Source organism: Petaurus breviceps, unplaced genomic scaffold (assembly GCF_028583685.1).
Source record: "Petaurus breviceps papuanus isolate PSGF00001 unplaced genomic scaffold, PetGlider_PUasm1.0 90775, whole genome shotgun sequence".
NCBI classification, from domain to species: domain Eukaryota; kingdom Metazoa; phylum Chordata; class Mammalia; order Diprotodontia; family Petauridae; genus Petaurus; species Petaurus breviceps.
In genome coordinates, this window is record NW_027187342.1 from 382,565 (window position 1) to 387,453 (window position 4,889).

Here is a 4,889-nt window from a genome sequence, read left to right on the forward strand (position 1 = left end):
CTTGAAGAAGAGGGTATTTCATACTACACAAAAGGAAGGCTAAAATGTATCTGTTTGTTTGCTAAAAAAAAATTAATGTGAGAATACCAACATAACTTCAATTTCGATTCCAAGTGATGTCACTATACAAACACCCTCTTTCCTTGCTTGTAATTCTGTGTCCTATAAGCCTTTTTGTTCATAACTCAATCAAAGAGAGTGGAATCACAATAAGAACTAGGAAGTAAGTGCTGCATGATTGACTTATTAATCACATCAAACTGGTTCCACAACAAAGTAGTATAAAGTCAACACCTAAAGGATTTTGCAGACTACTTTTGGCAGAAGAGGCATCTAATCAAGACTGGAACAATTCATGAGAATTTCTTTTCTTTTTTTCTTTTTAGATTCTATTTTCAGACAAGTTTTTATTCTATCAAGGAAGGAGTCTCTTTCTACCACTTAGGATAGACATGGAACCAAACTGATTACAATGAAGAAGTGAAAATTTGATTCATTTACTCACTACATATTAACAAAATACCTATATGTCATTATCCTCCACTAGCAACTATCTCTAGATATTAAGCGTAGCTAATGTCTCAGAGAATTCTGAAGGCTATTGTGGGAATCACCACATATCCCAAAGCCCTGGAGCTGAAAGAACCTTTTTACTGAGTTGGATTTTTCCTTTAACTCTGAAAAGATAACACGGCAAAGATGTAACATCTTTAACTCAGAGCTCTAACATGATTAATACACTGCAATACTTGTATCCCAGCCATGAAACATGGAAAGGTACACTAATTTCTGAATGTAGCTATCCTGCAAAAGTTTAAAATTAAATGATTGTACTATTTTTTATCCTTGAAATTCCAGTCCTAGACCAAGCTTGTGGCCACTAGCATTGGCGACGCCTAATTTAGACAGGTTGGCTTGGAGCTATTTGGATTATATGCCATATTGTCTCATTTTTGCTCTTTTTAAAATTTGGTGTGAATCTTAATCTTCATTCTAACAAGTTGATGTTTTTACTGTTGCTGTTCAATCATTTCATTCATGTCTGACTCTTTGTGACCCCATTTGGGGTTTTCTTGGCACAGATACTGGATTGCCATTTCCTTCTCCAGCTGATTTTACAGATAAGGAAACTGAGGCACACAACTGTTCCCAGGGTCACACAGCTAGTCAGTGTCTGAAACTGAATTTGAACCCAGGAAGGTGAGTCTTCCTAACTTCAAGACAGCCACTCTATCCATTGTGCCACCTAGCTGCCCTGAAGCCCTTACTATATGTAGACAATTGATTTGAAAGTGACTTCCATACCAGTAACTGGCATTTCCTGTATGTTAAAGATTAAGTCAAATCCATTTTTGTGATGTTATTCAATGTTCACTGTACTCACTGCCTCCCACCTTTCTTTTTTAATAGCATATTCGTGATTTATAGGCATGAAGCGTCTGGTAGTCTACAAGTCTTTTGGCTGCTTTTATTTCTTGATTGTGAACCATATTTTCCAACATGTTTTTTGCATCCTCCCCATGCCCACCTTAGCATTGAAAGTATCAGAGTATATGTTGATTTACTTTGGAAGGCCTTACCAAGGCATTTGGGGGGGGAATTTTTCTCCCTTCAAATCCTTTATAAGATGTGTTAGCACACTTCAATTATCTTCATAACGATCTTTTGATTATGTTTATCATGAACACTGGAACACAAACAACCAAGTATCCCATGAAATGATGTTTCTTATCGCCTTTGGACAAACAATAAAAACCAACTCTGCCAACTCTTGCTTCTCCCAAGAAATCCTTCAAGTCATCCCTCCATTTAGCTGTAACTTCTTTTGTGCAGATTTAGATCCATCTCCACTCCAAATGTTCCTACAGACTATTTGTGCTCGACCTATGGTAGAGCCTTCCAAGCTCATATTGGTCTGATCATCCACAGTCAGACACACTGTACATTGACCCCAACTTAGAGAGGTCATTTCGGTCCTCTTCAAGAACAAAGAACAACAACCGATCAACCAACTTCTTGTATTCTAGTTTCATTTATAGCAAAAATATAAAAATTGATATGATTTGAAACTGGAAAGCATCTTGAAGGTCATCTAGTCCAATGCCCTAATTTTAGAAATGTGTAAACTGAGGTTTGTAGAGGCTAAGTAACTTGCCCAAAGAACAGAAGTCATAAACATCAGAACTAGGAATTAAATCTAGATCTTCTACCTTCAAATCTAATTTTTTTTCTATTACATTGGATTGGGTTTCCACAAGAAGGAGGAAGTCAATAGACTCAGTGTAGTAGAGGGGTCAACAAAGATGAGTGTTAAGAAAATGTCATTGGGGAGGCCAGGTAGCACAGCAAGTAAGAGCACCGGCTCCAGTGTTGAGAAGACCTGGAGATCGAATCCCGGGCTCAGACACTTAGCACCCACCCAGAAACACCTGGCCGTGTAACCTTGAGCAAGTTACTTAACCCCAATTACTTAGGGGCGGCCAGGTGGCTCAGCGAGTAAGAGTACCAGCTCCAGTGTTGGGACGACCTGGAGATCGAATCCCGGGCTCAGACACTCAGCACCACACCCAGAAATAACTGGCCGTGTAACCTTGAGCAAGTTACTTAACCCCGATTGCTTAAAAAAAAAAAATGTCATTGGATCTAGGTATCATTAGAGACCTTTGGGAGAAGGGTTAAAAAAGGTGTGGGAACAAAAGTGCAAGGAGTTGTAGAGTGAACAGCTGGTGAGAAAATGGAGAAGGCAAATGTAGAACATTCTTTGAGACCTTCATAAATAGGATGGTAGCTCCAAGAAATAGTCTTGCTGAACGTTTGCTATTTTTAGGATAGGAAAGACCTGAAAATGGGCATAGATCCATAGAGAATGAGCTCATAAAAAGAGGGGAAATAAGAGATGAGAGATGATGTTATGCCCTCACAGAGATTACATTGTGCCAAGTGACTGTTACATGCATATAAGTAAATAAATACAAAGTAATTTACAAAGTACAAAATAGATATAAAGAAATTTCCAGGGGCGGCTAGGTGGCGCAGTGAGTAAGTAGAGCGTCGGCCCCAGAGTCAGGAGGACCCAAGTTCGGTTCAGGCCTCAGACACTTAACACCCACACAAAAATACGTGTAACCTTGGGCAAGTTACTTAACCCCAATTGCCCTCTAAAAAAACAAATAAACAAACAAACAAAAAATGAAATTTCCAAAGAAGATGCAAATAACTAGGAGATCAAGAAAAGTCCCATTTAAGAGGTGGTATTTGTGCTCAAATTAGATTTCCTCTAAGGACCTTTCCTAGTCTCAACCCTGAGAACCCAAGATACTGAGATACTGTGATTTGAAATTAGACATTCACACATTGGGTGAATGAAATACCTCCCAGGGTTTTGCCTCCCTTCCCCTGGGCATTTGTACTCTAAACAGTCCCTCTTTGTGTAGATCAAAGGTTTTGTCCCTATTAAAGGAACTTCAAGTCCACCACAGTGGAAAATATTGGGGACAGATTAAGGAGGAAAGTGGAAGAAAATACCCTTTCCTGTGGTACCTTAACATTTGAAAAAATGCTTTCCCCACAGCATTCCTGTAAGGTTGCTAGTTTATTATTCCCATTTTATAGATGAGGAAACTGAGGGTCTTCAAAGTTCCTGAAACCGAAACCATATCCCTGAGAGGCAGCTAGGTGATATAGTTGAATGGAACACTGAACCTTAACTCAGGAAGACATGAGTTTAAATCCAGCCTCAGAAACTTATTTAGCTATGTGACACCTTGGAGAGACATTTAATCTGTATGCCTTGGTTTCCTCAGTTGAAAAATGGGAATAATAAAAGCATCCATTTCCCAGAGTTGATTAGATGATAGGTGTAAAATGCTTAGTATAGTACCTTTAACAGAATAGGTACTTAACAAATACATGTTTTCTTCTCTCCACAGGGAGCAGCCTACTTCTGTTCTGAAAAAAAGGCCAGTGTGGGGGCAGCTAGGTGGTGCAGTGAATAGAGCACCAGTGCTGGAGCCAGGAGGACCTGAGTTCAAATCCGGCCTCAGACATTTAACACAAAACTAGCCGTGTGACCTTGGGCAAGTCACTTAACCCCAACTGCCCCACCCTCCCTCCTCCAAAAAGCAAAAAAAAAAAAAAGAGGCCAGTGTGGTCCAGATCACTTAGACTCTCAGGAGACCATGTTTGGGATCACGATTCTAATGTGTATTACTTTTGCGACTGTGGACAATGGACAAGTCCCTTTATTTCTCCACATCTTTTTTCTCTTCTATAAAATGAGGATAATGATGGGGAGAGACAGAATGGGGTAAACTATCTCATAAAGAAGAGGCAAGGGAAAATGGTTACAATGGAGGGGAAGAATAGGAAGGCAAAAGGGAATGGATCAGCCTTATTCTCATTGAATCTGGCTCGGGGAGGGAATGACATACACACTAAATAGGGTATCTCACTCTCCAGGAGAGTAGGGGGGAAAGGGGATGAGAAGGGAGATGATGGAAGGGAGGGCAGGCTGGCGGGGAGGGAAGTTGGAAGCACCCACTTTTGAAAAGGGATGGGATCAAAGTAGAGAATAGAACAAGTGGGAGGTGGAATAGGAGGAAGGGAAATATAGCCAATCTTTTACAATATATCCACTATGTTATTGTTTTGCATTAGCCATACATGTACAACCTATACTGAACTGCTTGTCTTCCCAGTAAGGGAGGGTGACAAGGGAGGAAGGGAATGAATCTGGAATTCAAAGTTTTAAAATCAAGTGTTTAAATATATACATATATATATATACACACACACACACACACACACTATTATTAATACTATTTTACATGTAATTGGGAAATAAGATATACAGGCACTGGGGCATAGAGATCCACCATGCCCTACTGGAA

General features: G+C 39.7%; 1 long non-coding RNA gene across 1 annotated transcript; it reads left to right on the plus strand.

Moving 5' to 3' along the window:
• Positions 1-315: 315 nt before the first annotated feature.
• LOC138146918 (uncharacterized) lies at positions 316-4,027 on the plus strand. Its single transcript, XR_011164642.1, has 3 exons — positions 316-777; positions 1,083-1,200; positions 3,930-4,027. It is a non-coding gene; the product is annotated as an uncharacterized lncRNA (long non-coding RNA).
• Positions 4,028-4,889: the final 862 nt, after the last annotated feature.